Source organism: Staurois parvus, unplaced genomic scaffold (genome assembly GCF_062004578.1).
Source record: "Staurois parvus isolate SC_StPar_1 unplaced genomic scaffold, SC_StPar_1.0 ptg000238l, whole genome shotgun sequence".
In the NCBI taxonomy this organism is placed as follows: domain Eukaryota; kingdom Metazoa; phylum Chordata; class Amphibia; order Anura; family Ranidae; genus Staurois; species Staurois parvus.
Window position 1 is genome coordinate 1,045,461 of NW_028318034.1, and position 17,710 is coordinate 1,063,170.

The 17,710-nt window shown below is 41.5% G+C and overlaps 1 protein-coding gene across 8 annotated transcripts in view; it reads right to left on the reverse strand.

The window, feature by feature from the left end:
* The window catches only part of PNPLA4 (patatin like domain 4, phospholipase and triacylglycerol lipase), a 142,638-nt gene that overhangs the window by 53,484 nt on the left and 71,444 nt on the right, over positions 1 to 17,710 (reverse strand). The window lies entirely within an intron of this gene.

The following is a 17,710-nucleotide window of genomic DNA, read 5'->3' on the forward strand; positions in this document are numbered from 1 at the left end:
CCGCACCCTGACCAGCCATTGTTAACAGCATTTGTTCCAGGACGTGCAACAGAGGAATGACGTCGTTCATCCCATAGTCCTGCCGACTCACGAATAGCGTGGCCTCCTCAAAGGGCCTGAGCAAGCGGCAGGTGTCACGCATGAGCTGCCAATGGCTGACATCTAAGTTACACAGGGGAGTACCTTTATCCGCTTGTAACATCAGGAAATCGGTGATGGCCTTTCGCTGCTCGTAAAGGCGGTCTAACATGTGTAGGGTTGAATTCCACCTTGTTGCAACGTCGCAGATCAGGCGATGCTGTGGAATTCCGTTCTGCCGCTGCAGCTCAATGAGGGTGTTCTTTGCGGTGTAGGAATGGCTGAAATGCATGCACAGTTTACGTGACATTTTAAGGATGTCTTGCAGTGGGATGGTGGATTTTAGGAACCGCTTGACAACCAGATTGAACACGTGAGCCATGCATGGCGCATGGCACAACCTTCCTTGACGTAGAGCAGACACCATGTTCTTTCCGTTGTCAGTCAACATGGTTCCGATTTTTAGTTTGCGCGGAGACAGCCATCTGTCGATTTCTCTGTTCATTACACTCAGCAGTTCCTCCCCTGTGTGACTACGTTCGCCAAGGCATACCAGGTGCAGCACAGCGTGACACCGTTGCGCCCTGCACATGTGATATGCCGGTCGGGTAATGGGACTTGGCACGGGGGTGGCGGCTGAGGACACGGCGGAAAAAGAGGTGGTAGAGGCGGACATGCTTGCTGGACCAAGGACGTGCAAACGTGGATGCAAAAGCGTCGTGACCTGTCCAAGTTGCTGGTGCGGCTGTGCCGGCACCACGTTCACCCAGTGGGCCGTAAATGACATGTACTGTCCCTGACCGTAGTTACAGCTCCACACGTCGGCGCTGCCGTGCACTTTGGCAGAGACCGACATGCTCAAAGACTGGCCCACCATCTCTTCTACATGTGAATGCAGGGCTGGCACTGCCTTTTGGGCAAAGAAATGACGGCTTGGCACTCTCCACCGCGGCGCGGCACAAGCCATCATTTCTCGGAAAGGTGCTGAGTCCACCAGTTGGAAAGGGAGGGACTGCAGCACCAGCAACTTGGACAGGAGGACGTTCAGCTTTTGCACCGTCGGGTGCGTGCTCGCAAACTGTTGTCTCTTGGATACGGATTCCAAGAAAGACTGTTGACGGAATCCGAGAAGAGGAGTAGCAGGAGAAGGAGCATCTGAACGAGCGGAAGATGCCAATGAGCGACAACTCCCCTCAGCAGAGGTGTTGGAGCCTTGACTGGCTGATAGAGGGCGATTGACGACGTCGGGTGACGGAGCAAGTAACGGAGCGGGTGATGGAGCGGGGGCTGGGGCAGGCAGAACCGCCGTATGTTTATCACGGTTTTCCCAGGCCACCGAATGGTGACGCTGCATATGCTGACGCAACGCTGTAGTCCCAACATGGGCCCCCTGGCCACGCTTGCATTTCTGGCCACATAGTCGACATACGGCTACGTTTACTTCCTCGGGCGGCTTGAGGAAAAATTGCCACACCACCGAGTAGGAAACTTTGCCCCCGCTACTCTTCACTGGCTGACTGCTACTTCCTCCGTGCGCAACGGCACCACTACTGGCCGTGGTGGTAGGCTGCAGTGGAGCTGGTGCTCTACTCCGTGGACGTTTGGCTCCACTGACACTGATGCGACCCTGCTGCTGTCTCCTGGGCAACCCACCGACTGTTTTGCTCGCTGCCAAGCTGCCACCCTCTTCTCCTGATGATGCGGAAGAAATTGCCTGATGACGACGAGGCTGCCAAGTGCGATCAACCTCCTCATCATCAAGTAGGGTCTCCGCCTCACTACTAGCCCCCTCGGCTGCGTCTGGGTCAGGAGACAGACCTGTCTCTAGACCGGCTACCGAGCCACTCTCCTCGCCAGTACTTGTTCGCTTGGCTGCTGAAAAGGCCGATGTCTCCCCCCGTTCCTGACCGCCCTCTGTTAGCTCTTCCTCACTGTACAGTGGGGCTGAGCCCACAGCATGCGATACTTCGCTTGGTGAGGGAACAGCAAAGGACAGGGGCAGGTAGAGGACACGTGATTTCAGTGGGCTTGGTCCCGGGCCATGCCAACTAACGGTTGTGTCTGACGTACCCACCGACCGTTGGCTGTAGGTGTCAGAGGTGACCTGGGAAGAGGAAGACGACCGAGCCAACCAATCAATGACGGCAGGGTTGTCGGTGGAGACACGACCGCTGGATGACACCGGGAGCACTGGCCTCTGGCTGCGAATACTGCTGCCTCGACCCCTTCCTCTGCTGCCACGTCTGCTCGCTCCTAAAACATTGCCTCCTCTGCCACTCCTCTGCATGTTGTCTGACATACTATTTAATTCAACGATTAGGTGTCCCTGAGTAACAATTCTCTGGCACTCAGTAACAATTCTGTCTGTCCCTGAGTATGAATTCTGTGGCCCTGAGTAACAATTATGTGTCTGTGCGAGTAACAATTCTGTGTCTGTGCGAGTAACAATTCTGTGTCTGTGCAAGTAACAATTTTGTGTCTGTGCGAGTAACAATTCTCTGGCACTCAGTAACAATTCTGTCTGTCCCTGAGTAACAATTCTCTGGCACTCAGTAACAATTCTGTCTGTCCCTGAGTATGAATTCTGTGGCCCTGAGTAACAATTCTGTGTCTGTGCGAGTAACAATTCTGTGTCTGTGCAAGTAACAATTTTGTGTCTGTGCGAGTAACAATTCTCTGGCACTCAGTAACAATTCTGTCTGTCCCTGAGTAACAATTCTCTGGCACTCAGTAACAATTCTGTCTGTCCCTGAGTAACAATTCTCTGGCACTCAGTAACAATTCTGTCTGTCCCTGAGTATGAATTCTGTGGCCCTGAGTAACAATTCTGTGTCTGTGCGAGTAACAATTCTGTGTCTGTGCAAGTAACAATTTTGTGTCTGTGCGAGTAACAATTCTCTGGCACTCAGTAACAATTCTGTCTGTCCCTGAGTAACAATTCTCTGGCACTCAGTAACAATTCTGTCTGTCCCTGAGTAACAATTCTCTGGCACTCAGTAACAATTCTGTCTATCCCTGAGTATGAATTCTGTGGCCCTGAGTAACAATTCTGTGTCTGTGCGAGTAACAATTCTGTGTCTGTGCAAGTAACAATTTTGTGTCTGTGCGAGTAACAATTCTCTGGCACTCAGTAACAATTCTGTCTGTCCCTGAGTAACAATTCTCTGGCACTCAGTAACAATTCTGTCTGTCCCTGAGTAACAATTCTCTGGCACTCAGTAACAATTCTGTCTGTCCCTGAGTAACAATTCTCTGGCACTCAGTAACAATTCTGTCTGTCCCTGAGTAACAATTCTCTGGCACTCAGTAACAATTCTGTCTGTCCCTGAGTATGAATTCTGTGGCCCTGAGTAACAATTCTGTGTCTGTGCGAGTAACAATTCTGTGTCTGTGCAAGTAACAATTTTGTGTCTGTGCGAGTAACAAATCTCTGGCACTCAGTAACAATTCTGTCTGTCCCTGAGTAACAATTCTCTGGCACTCAGTAACAATTCTGTCTGTCCCTGAGTAACAATTCTCTGGCACTCAGTAACAATTCTGTCTGTCCCTGAGTATGAATTCTGTGGCCCTGAGTAACAATTCTGTGTCTGTGCGAGTAACAATTCTGTGTCTGTGCAAGTAACAATTTTGTGTCTGTGCGAGTAACAATTCTCTGGCACTCAGTAACAATTCTGTCTGTCCCTGAGTAACAATTCTCTGGCACTCAGTAACAATTCTGTCTGTCCCTGAGTAACAATTCTCTGGCACTCAGTAACAATTCTGTCTATCCCTGAGTATGAATTCTGTGGCCCTGAGTAACAATTCTGTGTCTGTGCGAGTAACAATTCTGTGTCTGTGCAAGTAACAATTTTGTGTCTGTGCGAGTAACAATTCTCTGGCACTCAGTAACAATTCTGTCTGTCCCTGAGTAACAATTCTCTGGCACTCAGTAACAATTCTGTCTGTCCCTGAGTAACAATTCTCTGGCACTCAGTAACAATTCTGTCTGTCCCTGAGTATGAATTCTGTGGCCCTGAGTAACAATTCTGTGTCTGTGCGAGTAACAATTCTGTGTCTGTGCAAGTAACAATTTTGTGTCTGTGCGAGTAACAATTCTCTGGCACTCAGTAACAATTCTGTCTGTCCCTGAGTAACAATTCTCTGGCACTCAGTAACAATTCTGTCTGTCCCTGAGTAACAATTCTCTGGCACTCAGTAACAATTCTGTCTATCCCTGAGTATGAATTCTGTGGCCCTGAGTAACAATTCTGTGTCTGTGCGAGTAACAATTCTGTGTCTGTGCAAGTAACAATTTTGTGTCTGTGCGAGTAACAAATCTCTGGCACTCAGTAACAATTCTGTCTGTCCCTGAGTAACAATTCTCTGGCACTCAGTAACAATTCTGTCTGTCCCTGAGTAACAATTCTCTGGCACTCAGTAACAATTCTGTCTGTCCCTGAGTATGAATTCTGTGGCCCTGAGTAACAATTCTGTGTCTGTGCGAGTAACAATTCTGTGTCTGTGCAAGTAACAATTTTGTGTCTGTGCGAGTAACAATTCTCTGGCACTCAGTAACAATTCTGTCTGTCCCTGAGTAACAATTCTCTGGCACTCAGTAACAATTCTGTCTGTCCCTGAGTAACAATTCTCTGGCACTCAGTAACAATTCTGTCTGTCCCTGAGTAACAATTCTCTGGCACTCAGTAACAATTCTGTCTGTCCCTGAGTAACAATTCTCTGGCACTCAGTAACAATTCTGTCTGTCCCTGAGTAACAATTCTGTCTGTCCCTGAGAATGAATTCTGTGGCCCTGAGTAAGAATTCTCTGGCACTCAGTAACAATTCTGTCTGTCCCTGAGTAACAATTCTCTGGCACTCAGTAACAATTCTGTCTGTCCCTGAGTAAAAATTCTGTGGCCCTAATAACGTTTCTGTGGCCCTAAGTAACAATTCTCTGGCACTGAGTAACAATTCTGTCTGTCCCTGAGTATGAATTCTGTGGCCCTAACTAGCGTTTCTTTGTCCCTAAATAACGATTCTGTGGCCCTCATTAACAAGTCTGTGTCCCTGAGTAATGGTTCTCTGTCCCTAAGTAACTTCTCTCTGTCCCCAATTCTCGTTTCTGTGGCCCTAACTCTGTCCCTGTCCCTAGTACAGAGCGGTCTGCCTCTGTTCAATGACTGCAGGCAAATGAAGATTTCCAAAATGGCCGCTATATATACCTCGACCATTACACAGTGCTGGCTGGCTGCTGATTGGCTGATGCGATCACATGTCGTTGAGGAATGCATTATGGGGCAGCGCGCCTTGTCTGCGCGCCTTCCCCGACATCACCGCTCCGTCGCCGCACATGTCAGCCGCCATTTTCGGAAAAATTTCGATTCGCGCGTCCGAATTAGGCTGTTTTTCGGATTCGGCACGAATCGAAATTTTTCCGATATTCGACTCGAATTCCACTTCGGATACTTCGATTCGCTCATCTCTAATTGTCATGTATTCTTTCATTTCCAAGCATGTGCAATCTTGGTCGCTTAATTTTTTATGGATAAACACTGTACTGGTTAAAGGAAAATTGTTTATTCTGTTATCTTCTAAGAAAAATGTTTGTGCTTTTCCCTTCGGATAATTTTGCATGAACAGTTGTGATTGGCTCTGTCTACTAAAGATCAGATTATCGTTTGGTTACTCTGAAAAAGTTTTTTTTCATCTGATTTTCTCATCATATGTAAAAGGCATTATCTTTTCCAATGAGAGCAGATATAGGCAACCTGCCAGCCTTCTAGTGTAAACATAGAGTAGGTGTTTCTAAACTGTTAGAAACTGACTATAAATGGGCTTTAGAGTATGTTATGATCTTTGAGAATGAATAACTTCAAAATAAAAGGAACTAGAGAGGTGAGTGAGCACTTCTTGAAAAAGTTACTATTTGTTAATAACATGTTTAGTGGACATAGTCACTAGGCACGGGTGCAGTGGATTGTTATTTCTGTCACATTTCTGTTACAGCATTAATATAAAACATCACTGGTAAGTTGTCACTAATTAAAAATCACTGTTATCTTATTAGATGGTTTGATTATTTTGAACAGTCTAATATGTCATGTATAGCACACAGCTCTCCTTTAAAAAAAATCCCTTGACACATGGTGATGTGATATGTAATGTACACACTGTAATACAGCAATAATTTATTAAAGATTATTTTAGCCATTTTCTTGGGGGGAGATTTTATCATGGGGACTGGAATTGAAAAGAAATTCCACAGGGAGCAACCTGCATTCTGGATTTTTTTCATTGAAACGTTCCTTTGAAACAAGTCTTCCCGTTTGGTGTCTTTTGGGCAGAGGGCCTCCTCCAGTTGTTTCTGCAGCTGCGGACAGGAGGGAACGGTTCTCCATACAGTAAAGCAATTTTGGATTTGCATCTATAATTTTATATATTCACTTACCCAGGTGAATCTTATCAAGTCTCCATAACAGGCCCTCCTAGGAAAACTGGTGGAGGAAATACCCGGATATGTGAGACGCCTGATTGCATTCATATTTACTGTGCCAGAATATCCATTGTGCGCTCTTGGAGATCCCCCATGGTTTCCCTTGACCTCCTAAATGCCAAGCTGACCTGGATAATGGTCAATGAACATCTGACCACTATTCTTCATGATAGGATGGCCTATTGTGAGAAAACTTAGGACCCCTGGATGAAATATCTCTCAGCACCATCCTAGGCTGGATTGTAGGTAATATGTGGAACCTATAGAGGATACAAATCCTACACCCCACGATTGGCTCCTCATCCTTTCCTCACCCCTACATCCTTCCCCCCTCTCCACTATTTTCCTTTCTCGCCTTCCATTCTTTTCTTTCCCTCCCTCCTTTTTTATCTCCTTCCTCTTATCTATTCTTATATTTTCCCTTCTTCTGATATAGTTAGCTCAAGACCATGGGGGGTGCCCCCCTCATTGCCTGCAGAGAGTTAGAGGGAGCCCAATTCACCACACAGGCCGCTGTGGTCTCCAACACTAGTTCTGACAAAAGCTTTCACTCTAGTTTTCTTCTTTCTTTATTGTTATTGACCTTACATTCACAAGTCCCAATAGGACCAATTTGGCTATCAATGACTGCTGATTGTCATTGCTTGTTGCTTATTGTACGTTATTTGTACCAGCCCGGACAGGCTGCAGTTTGTTGAGAAATGGATGTACAGTATAATTGACTGGGCTGTCTTGTAACCCCCTTTCTTTTAAAATAACACGAATAAACACCATTGAAAAAGAAACAGAATGTATCATATCAGTTTTTTTTTGTCTTGTTTGTCTTCATGTTGAGTTCTGTGTAATTTCTTCAAGAATATACACATATAACTCTCTAAACAGGGTCATTAGTAAGTAAGTAGGAGGGTATTTTATTCATCCTTTGCTATGTTACTTAATCTCTCTCTCTCTGCTTTCTTCATCACTAATCACATTCAGACTTTCAAGGCAATTTTGAATCTGCAGTAATTGGTGGTTAAAGACATTTCTCTGTACTGGACTTGTTTTTTTTTGTTTTTTTAGCTTACAGAAGGTTGTTTTAACATAACTAGCAGGTGCATTCTAGGATCACTAGGTCACAGTGGCAGAACAAAAAAGTAACTATTAACCAGGTAAGCTATGGTCCCTATATTGAAATTGTAGCTTGCATATTGATCAGGGTCCACACCATACAGTGTGTGTGATGTCGGGGTGCTAAACGCTACCTGTTTTATCCTATCCACTGAGGACATTCTATTAGGCAAAATACATAAGTTGAAGTTTAGAGTAATGACATTGGCAACTTCTTTTCTATTTTTACTTTATGGAATATGATATTAATAAAATTATAATGTACTAAGAGGTTTCTGTTGTGTGTTATTGGTATTGTTTTTGGTTTTGTTTTTGTTATTGTGTCCTCATCCACTGCTTGAGATTTCTGAATGGTCCAGGACCTTTTTTGATTATTTTGTGAGATCATTCTTAACTAAAGATAAAGTGACACTAAAATCTGGTTTAAAAAGAAAAAGTCTTGAAAACTTGAAAAACATACCTTCTCTTGCTCCTAACCTCTTTTAAATCTTCAAATTCCTTTTTTTTTTTGCTGCTGTAGTCCGACTTTTGTTGGTGAGTGATTATGTTCATTGTTCATGGCCCTACCATATGTAGGAATGTAGACACCCTCTTATGCTTGCTCCCAAGATAGACTATGGATTGTGGGATTTGTGGTGTACATGACTGCAACCTACATATCTGTTCAAACAGAAATGCTGGTTGGGGAAAGGAGAAGTATAGGAGCTCATGGAGATTATTACAAGGAGGCAAAAAAAGCACAATAAAAAAAAGAACACCATGAAACATAGATTACAGGGCCATTGAACAGTGGATGTGTATGGATTATTTTTGGATAGTAGGGATAATATTTAGTGTGACTTTAAAACCAGCTTCAGAGTCTTAGTTGTGATCTTTGAGAATCCTAGAGAATGAATAACTTCAGATTAACCACTTGCCCTCCTGAGGATTTACCCCTGTTCCGGACCAGGCCAATTTATGTACTGCGTTACTTTAACTGAGAATTACATGGTCATGCAATGCTGCACCTATATGAAATTGACATCCTTTTTTTCCCACAAAATGAGCTTTCTGTCGGTGGTATTTGATCGCCTGTGCGTTTTTTATTTTTTTGCTCTATAAGAAAAAAAAGAATGACAAGTTTGAGAAAAAAACTATATTTTTGACTATTTGCTATTAACCACTTCAAGTCCGGACACTTTCACCCCCTTCCAGTCCAGGCCAATTTTCAGCTTTCAGTGCTATCACATTTTGAATGACAATTGCACGGTCATACAACACTGTACCCTTATGAATTTTTTAGCATTTTTTTGAGACAGATAAAACTTTATTTTGGTGGTATTTATTCACTACTGGGATTTTAATTGTTTTGCTATATAAATGAAAAAAATACAAACATTATACATTATACAATTTTTCAAATAAATAATTTTTCTTCATAAATCTTGGACAAAATGTATTCAGCTATCTTTTTAGTAAAAAAAAATAACCCAAATTAGTTTATAACTAAAAATTATAATTTAAAAAAAAATGTTTTACATTTTAATTTCTTTTTTTATTATTATAATTATTATGTTTTGTTTTTTTTTTTTACATATTGTCACCCTAGCAGTACAGTGTCACTATAGTGACACTGTACTACTTGTGGGGGATGATGAAGATTTTTTTTCTTTTTTTACACTGATTGCTTTTACACCCATAAAGACTGTAAAATGAATTATTTCTCCTTCTCTCTGGCAGCATTCATACAGCCATTGAGAAATACTGTGCAAGCTGTGATTGTTCACAGCTTGTCACATGGTACAAGGCTGTTGTGAATAGCCTTATACCATGTGACCTCTGTGATCATTCACTGATTTCACAAGTAGTAAGCAATGATGTCAGGAAATTACATCTTGTTTATTACTATTCATGTGATCACTGATTGGCCACATGAATCAGGACCTCACACAGAGGTACCCTACAGCGATCTGTGTTCGGAGGACACAGCGGGCAGCGATCAAGGTGCCACGTGCTCCCAGGGAGCGTGCACAGGCAATGGAGGCAGGGGGGACATTTAAAAATGTCCACCCGCTTTGGCAGCGCTTCCCTCTGGCCGTTTATCTACATGGGCCGGATGGGAAGTGGTTAAACATGTCCAGTAAAAAAATTTTAAAAAAATAAATTTCATCATAAATTTACACCAAAATGTATTCTGCTACATGCCTTTGCTGAAAAAAAATCCCAGTACGTGTAAATGAATTGGTTTACATGAAAGTTATAGCGTTTACAAATGTCGAAATATATACTGGGATTTTTTTTTAATTTTTACTAGTAATGGCGGCGATCAGCGACTTATATCGGGACTGTGGGACTGCAGTGGACATTCTGACACTGGGGACATCCCCAGTGACACCAATACAGTGATCAGTGCTAAAAAAAGCACTGACACTGTACTAATGGCACTGGGCAGGAAGGGGTTAACATGAGGGGTGATCAAAGGGTCAACTGTGTGCAGGGAGTGTTTTACTAGGGGGCCGTGTCAGTGTGCTTCACTGTAATCACACTGCTCTGGATGGCTGTGCTGTGCTGACAGGGAGGAGAACTGTTAGTAAACAAAACAGTCCTCCTCCCCGTCGGAGATCTTCGGAAGTCACCGAGCGCTGATGAGTAATTACCAGCCGGGACCCAGTGATTGACAGCAGAGGACGCGAATGGCAGCGTGGGTAGCCCCCATCCAGAAATGCTAAATTATATATATATATGAGATTTTGTGCATCCGTGCCTCCCTGTAGCAGTATTTCTGCTAAAAGGGTGAACGTGAAGCCATTAAAATCAGCTAGACAGTTGAATGAGGGTTTTTTTTACACTTTGTTAAGAAAATGTAAATAGATTACTGTATATTGTCTGGGCACATATGCACTATCACCCCAACCTATAACTAACCTTCACACCAAGGTTCACATGGAAGGGACACGCACTTGTTAAGTAGAATAATACACTGAATTTTCCTGACAGCCTCTCTGGTAAGCAGAGAAACACAGCTATGCTTAGCCTAACTATACACATCCTAGCACCTGACTACGAGGGTGCTACGTGTGTTTTATGGACAAGCTCCTAGTATTTCTCCTTTGTTTGGAAGAGTGGTTTTCTCTTTGCAAGCTGTTGAACTTTTTCATTATCTTTGCAAACAAACAGAAGATTTACTAGCACACTTACTAGGCAGCCTGCAAAACAACCAAATTGGCCTGTCCAACATTTTATGTTAAAAACAGAGGGTTTTGTTTGCACACATATGCATAAGCCACAGTGTCCATGACAAGGAACTTCTGTATAGACTGCAGTCCTAACTCTATAATTTTCTGAGCCTCCATAGTAGGAACACATATAACAATGGAGAGGTGGAGGGCAGGTCTGCCTGGAGGGAACCCACTTTTTTTTACAGTTGGTTGAATTGGGTGCAGGGACACACTGGATGCCTTTACTGACATTGTGCTATTGGTGGGTCCCTGTGCCTTTCAGGAGGGGTGGGCTCCCTCTAGATACACCTGCCCTCAACCTATCCATTATTATATATGGTCCTACTATGGAGACTCTGAAAATTATAGCCAGTCTGGTCTGGGCAAAGATACAGACTTTAAAGTTGGGATCCACCCCAGAATCTGGAGTGACACCTAGCTTAGCCTCTCAGTTAGCCTCTCTGAGAGCCTGCACCAGCCGCTCCCTCCCCCTCCACAGCCCAGGGCTCCAATGAGAGTGGGGGAGATAGGGGGCAGAGCCACTCTTTGCTCAGAGCAGCTGTGAGATTTCAGCGATCAGTGGTCATGTGATCACCCTGAGAGCCAGCGGAGGACAGATGCAGTATCAGACCGATGCTGCATCCACCTAGGTAAGTACTGCTCTTTTTAGATACCTGTTGTCTAAATTGCCTTGTATTTTGTTTTGGTGCCTCTGATGACTTCGTACTAGCAAAACGCATTGGGCGTAGCTTGTGTGATGTTGGAGTAAACGGACTGGATGGTGGGGGAAGGAATGCAGCATTGCAGAGCGGTTGCTTTGTACTTCTCCCAGACAGCATTGTTTCCTCTGTCATGCATTACAACCTATGACAGTTATTTCCTCTTGTTTACAATGTGAGTTTATCTTTTTGCTAAAAAAAAAAAACAATTTAAGAAGTGAACACTATGTCCCTTTCTCTGCTTTCTTGAGTGTTACTACTGGGAGTTTCTCCCTGAATGGTTTACCCTTCTGGATAATTAGTGAAGCTGTTCCTTGTGAGCCTAATGAGCTCATGCTGATGATTTGTAAATGTTGGGAGCGATTGGAAGGTTACCATACTTTTGTCCATGGTTAAAGCAACCCTGTTAGATTTTGGCATATTAAAAGATGTGCATTTGACCTGAGGGTCATGATCTCAAGTGAGCATTTATCCACATGGGGATGGTGGAGGTTATTCACTTGGCACAGCACATAGTTCTTGATATTTCTGGACTGTTCATTTTATTCACAAATCTTGCACTGACTGTTGACTTTAAATGTTCTAGTCACCATGGCACATTGCTTACTTTACAGGCGTACCTCGGTTTACGAATGCCTTGGTCAACGTAATTTTCGATTTATGAATGAAAATCCATTGAAAATAATGCCTCAGTTTACACATTTTTTTTCGCAATACGAAACGGATCAATTGGTCTTCAATGCATTTATGATTTTTTTTTTAATCATGTCCCTGTACAGTACTATGTCTTTAAAGTGCACTTTATAAAGAGTTTTGAACAGATAAGACTTTTTTTTACCTTTTTCTGACCTCCGGAATGGATTAATGGGTTTTCAATGCATTTACAAATTTTTTTTAACCATGTCCCTTTATGCCTTTAAAGTGCACTTTATAAAGAGTTTTGAACAGATAAAACTTTTCTTGACTTTTTTCTGACCTCCGGAATGGATTAATTGCTTTTCAATGCATTTACAAATACATTTTTAATCATTTCCCTGTACAGTATTTATGCCTTTAAAGTGCACTTTATAAAGAGTTTTGAACAGATAAACGACTTTTTTTTTTTACTTTTTTTCTGACCTCCGGAGAGGATTAATTGCTTTTCAATGCATTCCTATGGGGAAAAGTGTTTCGGTTTACGAATTTTTCACAATACGAAAAGTCCCGCAGAACAAATTAAATTTGTAAACTGAGGTACGCCTGTGTTTTGTTTTATATCATGGCGTTTATTGGTATACATAGCTATAATTTGTTTTCATAGTCTTTTATGTATTTTGTGTGATATATCATTGACATTCTATTCATTTATTATTTGAGCACTGTTCATACATATTGTATTTTGTTTGTTGTTTGTGCTCTATCTATCATCACTTTCCTGTGTTTGATAATTAATTGGAGCCTCACCTTCAACCAACTCTCAATAAACAAAGCATATTTGGCAGACTTAAGCTTGACATAGACAGATCAAATTTGGCCCGTTCAGCAGGGGCATACCAAATTTTGATCAATATGCAGCCATTCCTGCTCAACTGAAGTAATTTGTTTTATTGACTGTAAAAGGGACATGCAAGAAAATTATTGTCAATCAGCTGATTAAGGCAATTAATCAATTGCTGATTTTTAAAATTTCAATGTCAATGGGGGGGGGGGGGGGGGTATTCCTTAATTCAGCTGTGTGCGTAGCGAAAAAAAACAAACAAAAAACCCCCAAAAAACCTACCTGTTTCTGGCCAGCTTTAGTACACCGACAAGGAAAAAAAAAAATAACCATCCAGTATTTTATTTTAAGTGCCAAATTTAACCAGCAGTAGTTGCTGCATGTTAAATTCATACTTTCTCAAATTACAGTGTACCTTTTTTTTTTTTGGAAAGTCCCCTTTAAATAAACAATCACTCAGACTACACACAATTTTACTGATAAAGGTAGGATTACCTAAAGGAATAAAAAGACATCTGTGCTCATAGATAGTGTACAGTATATCAAAATACCAATGTAAACAGATCAAACATTAGCTTCACTAAGAACCTAACATTGCTAAGGTTGAAGAACATTCATTCAGGTTTTGACTCTGAAGACAGGAAAATCAGTACCTGCCAAGATAATGCAACTGAGGTAACAGCAGCATTATGTATAAAGGCAGTATCCCACTGTTAGCAACAAAGAAAGATATATAACGTGAAAACAGAAAACCTTGCCACAGGCATGTAATTTCCAAATTTTAGGTTTGATTTAAAAATTACAGTTTGGACAGCAAATAAAATTATCCAAAGTACAAAGTCAACAATGAGATTTTTGAATAAAAGAAGCATTTTATTGCTGTTTTATTCAGGGATTATAAAACTACAGCAGACAAGGCAATGCTGACTGTAAATGATGCGCTGTGGCTTTCCTGTGACAGTAAATAAGAATAATGTGTTTATGTACTTAACCTCCCTGGCGGTATGATCATTTCAGATTTTTGGTGCTGACAGCGGTACCATTATTTTGCATGGAAATATGTAGTTTTTTTTTTATTGTAGGCCTGTAATTTTTAGGAATAACTCACTGAAATCTGTCCGAACAAGAGTCTAGTAAACATTCCAGATATGATAAAACTTGAAACACGAAATCATAAATTATAATTTAATAAATAATCATAAAAAATAATAATATAATAATAATAAATGTAATTTAATAATATAATCAAACCAAAAACACTGAAATTTGAAATATAGCGCCAAGTTCGCACATCACTGAGCAAAGTAGCAAAATCGTTTTCAGTGTCTGATGACGAATTTCCCCACAAATCATTATCACTCAATTCTGCAAGTGGTTCTGATTTACTATCGCTGTTCTCTAGCTGGTCTAAAACTGCTTTTGACCTAAAAGGACGCTTTTTGGATGCCATGGACTTTTCTAAGTTTCCAGGCAGAAAGAACAGTCAAAATGCAGTCAGGGCACAGGACAAAGCACTAGGGACAAAATGTATGTGAAATGCTTTGAAACAGCAATGTTTTGCTATGTAATATTCGTTTACCAAAAAATGACAGTTTTTAAAATGTTTAAATTTGCCTCCGGTTCCGGCCCCCGTAAGTCCCGACGTCACAGGGACCGGAACACGGATACCGGCATTGGCCGGAGGAGATGGCCGGGGACGCTGCAGGAGGGACATCGCGGGAGCGAAGGACAAGGTAAGCGCTGCAGGGAATCCCTGAGCATCGCCGCATGGTAAGCCCGAGTGTAGCTCGGGGTTACCGCTTTTGGTACTGAAACTCTACCCTGAGCTACACTCGGGAATACCACCAGGGAGGTTAAATACAAGGTCTGTAGGCGATTACACTAACAAAAAAAAAAAAAAAGCTTTCTTTTTTTTTTATTTTATATTTTTTGCTAATTAGGCTCCATGCACACCAGCATAAAAAACTCCAGTGCTTTGGCAGAAAAAAAAAACTAATCTTAAGTGTTTTTTGTGTACGTTTAGGTGCGCTTAGAAGAGCTTAGGAGAGTTTAACATGTTTTTCATTTAGAAAAAAGCTCTCGAAACCGCAAAACAAAAGGAGTTTTTTTTTCCTCTAAACACTTAAAGATGCCTCTAGACTACCTGATGCGCATGGACACATAGGATATCATTCGTTGCTTCTACAGGAAAAACAGTGTGCATAGAGCCTTAAAGTTTTAAAGTGATGCCTTATGACACACATATATTTTTATATAATATAGACTATAATATATACACATTTTTATTTTTTACAAATAAATATGTAATACATTCTTAGAGCATTATGAGTAGCTGGGTGCCATGAGGTGGGATGCAAATGAAACTTTGAACTGAGATGCCCTATAAGGGAAGAGTCATTGAGACAATTCATGCAGTCCTGAATTACTTTTTATAAATATCTGTTGTGACTGCACATATTATGTACATATGGCACTGCAGAAGCCTTGGAAATTCTATATTTTATGTTGCAATCCTAATTAAAACCTAGAATAAAAGGAAATTCAAACCAGCTATTAAAATAAGCACTATAGGCCTCCAAGTGATACATAAAAAAAAGGAATTTGATCAGACAATGATATGGTGAGGTTGATTTGCGTAAAAGCTGTTTACCTAGGAGAGTGAATGTTTCTTTGAAAGTGTATGTACTCGCTTTGAATACCTAAACAAGTCCTAGCAAATATCCATTTAAAGGGAAATTTGGTTCACCTTATTTACTGGCATTTACTTTTCTTGTTCCTTTTGTAACACAAACCCCAAAGCCTTATAGTGGAATAAAACTGAAATATGCACCCAACACCTAGTGTGCTGTGTGTAGCGCTACCCCCAAAGGAGCCACTTGTATGATGTCTGGTTTCACCTTACTTCACAACATAGCTAGGCACAGTGTATTCATTCAGTTAAATACACACACACACACACTTCTGCTCGTTCTCTTCATTGATCCGTCTATGGGATGTTTTGTTTTGGAGATTTAAATTGTACAACTGGGGATAGGGATGGGGAATTGTAGTAGGATACTCTGAAATTAGAACTATTAACACTGAGGACATTTAGCTGATCTCTTAGTTGAACATTTATGAAGTCTTGTCTGACAGTAGATAGCAGACTTCCCTTTGTCACATATAGCAGCAAGTAGTTTAGGAGTGAGCAAAGTCCTTTTAGTAGTAGTTACAGGGCTGAGCTCCTCAAGCATAAGCCAGTTACAACAAACTGCGGCAGCCCAAAGGTAACGTAGTTAAGCAAAGACCTTTGCAGTAGTAGCACTTGGACAAACTCTTTTTCTAGACTCATGCTGACTATCAAACCATTGTTTTTCCTTATCACATCTCACATGGGTTGTAAACAGCATCCTAATTTCAATCCTCCAGTTAGGCAGCACCCTATATACTGTACCTTACATTTGCTAGCTATAGTTACCATTTGCATGTTACCAAACTGCGCATTCTATTTATCCTGGGACACAAAAGCAGTAAGTATGAACAAACCTGAAGCTGAGATGTAAGATTTCTCCAAACCTGTACTGTACATTGTATTGTAAATATTGTTTTGTGTGTAATTTGTGAATATCATGTAACCCTGTGGAAGTATACTGTACATTGTGTGGGAAATACTGCTTAGTGTGTAATTTGTATATAATTATGTAACCCTATCAATAGATGTATATTGCAAATGCTACCACTTCTTTTGTGTAAGCATCCTCAGATCTAGTTGTGTATATGTGAATACTCCTATAGTGATTGGAGGGTATTCACATATATATACTTAACCTAGTTAACATCTCAAAGTTTAAAAAAAAAGAAAATGTGTTAGTCACCCAATAATGTACAAAAAAGTCTATTTTGTATTGTTATTATTTTACTTACCTTGCAAATGAATAGGCATTGAAACAAAACACAGCTTAAAAAAGAAATTTGGGCAAAATTATTATTTTCCCATGCAGTGGGACTGTGCCTGCACTGCATGGGTTAAATGCTCGTTTTTGTCTAGGGGCTCAGAAAGCAAAGATATACTTACCTAATCCAACGATCCTCCAAGCGCAAGACCGGACCCTGCCACTCCTGACCCCCCACACACTACTGGTCTTGTGAGTGGGCTTTTCCTGATGTCATCATGCCCATAGACCAGTTCTGGGCATCAGGACAGCAGGAACAGTCCACCCCTGGATGTGGAGGAGCATGGAGTATTGGAGGACTGGGTAAGTACAGCTTTTCCCTGAGCCTCTGGACAAAATGAGCACTTAACCTATGCAGTGTGGGCCCCACTGCATGGGAAAATAAAAGTTTGGACCGGAGTTCTGCTTTAACCTTAGTTCCGTAAACATTCACTTTCCTAAATGAATAATCTCTACTCTTTCACTAATTTCCCTTAAATCAAGAGTCAGTTTGGTCAGAAGCAATTACTCAGATAAAATGTATTTTGGAAAACTGAAAACGTAACTAAACCCTTTTATTTATTTTTTTAGCCAAGGAAGCTGCCATTTTAGCCTCTGTTTGATCTTCAACTGCCATGGTGCTGCACATGTTATTACAAAAGTCATTTGATGGTTTGACCGTTTGGTTGAGTGCACAAGCCAAAGGGGCAGGTTTACTAAAACTGGTGCGCTCAGAATCTGGTAAA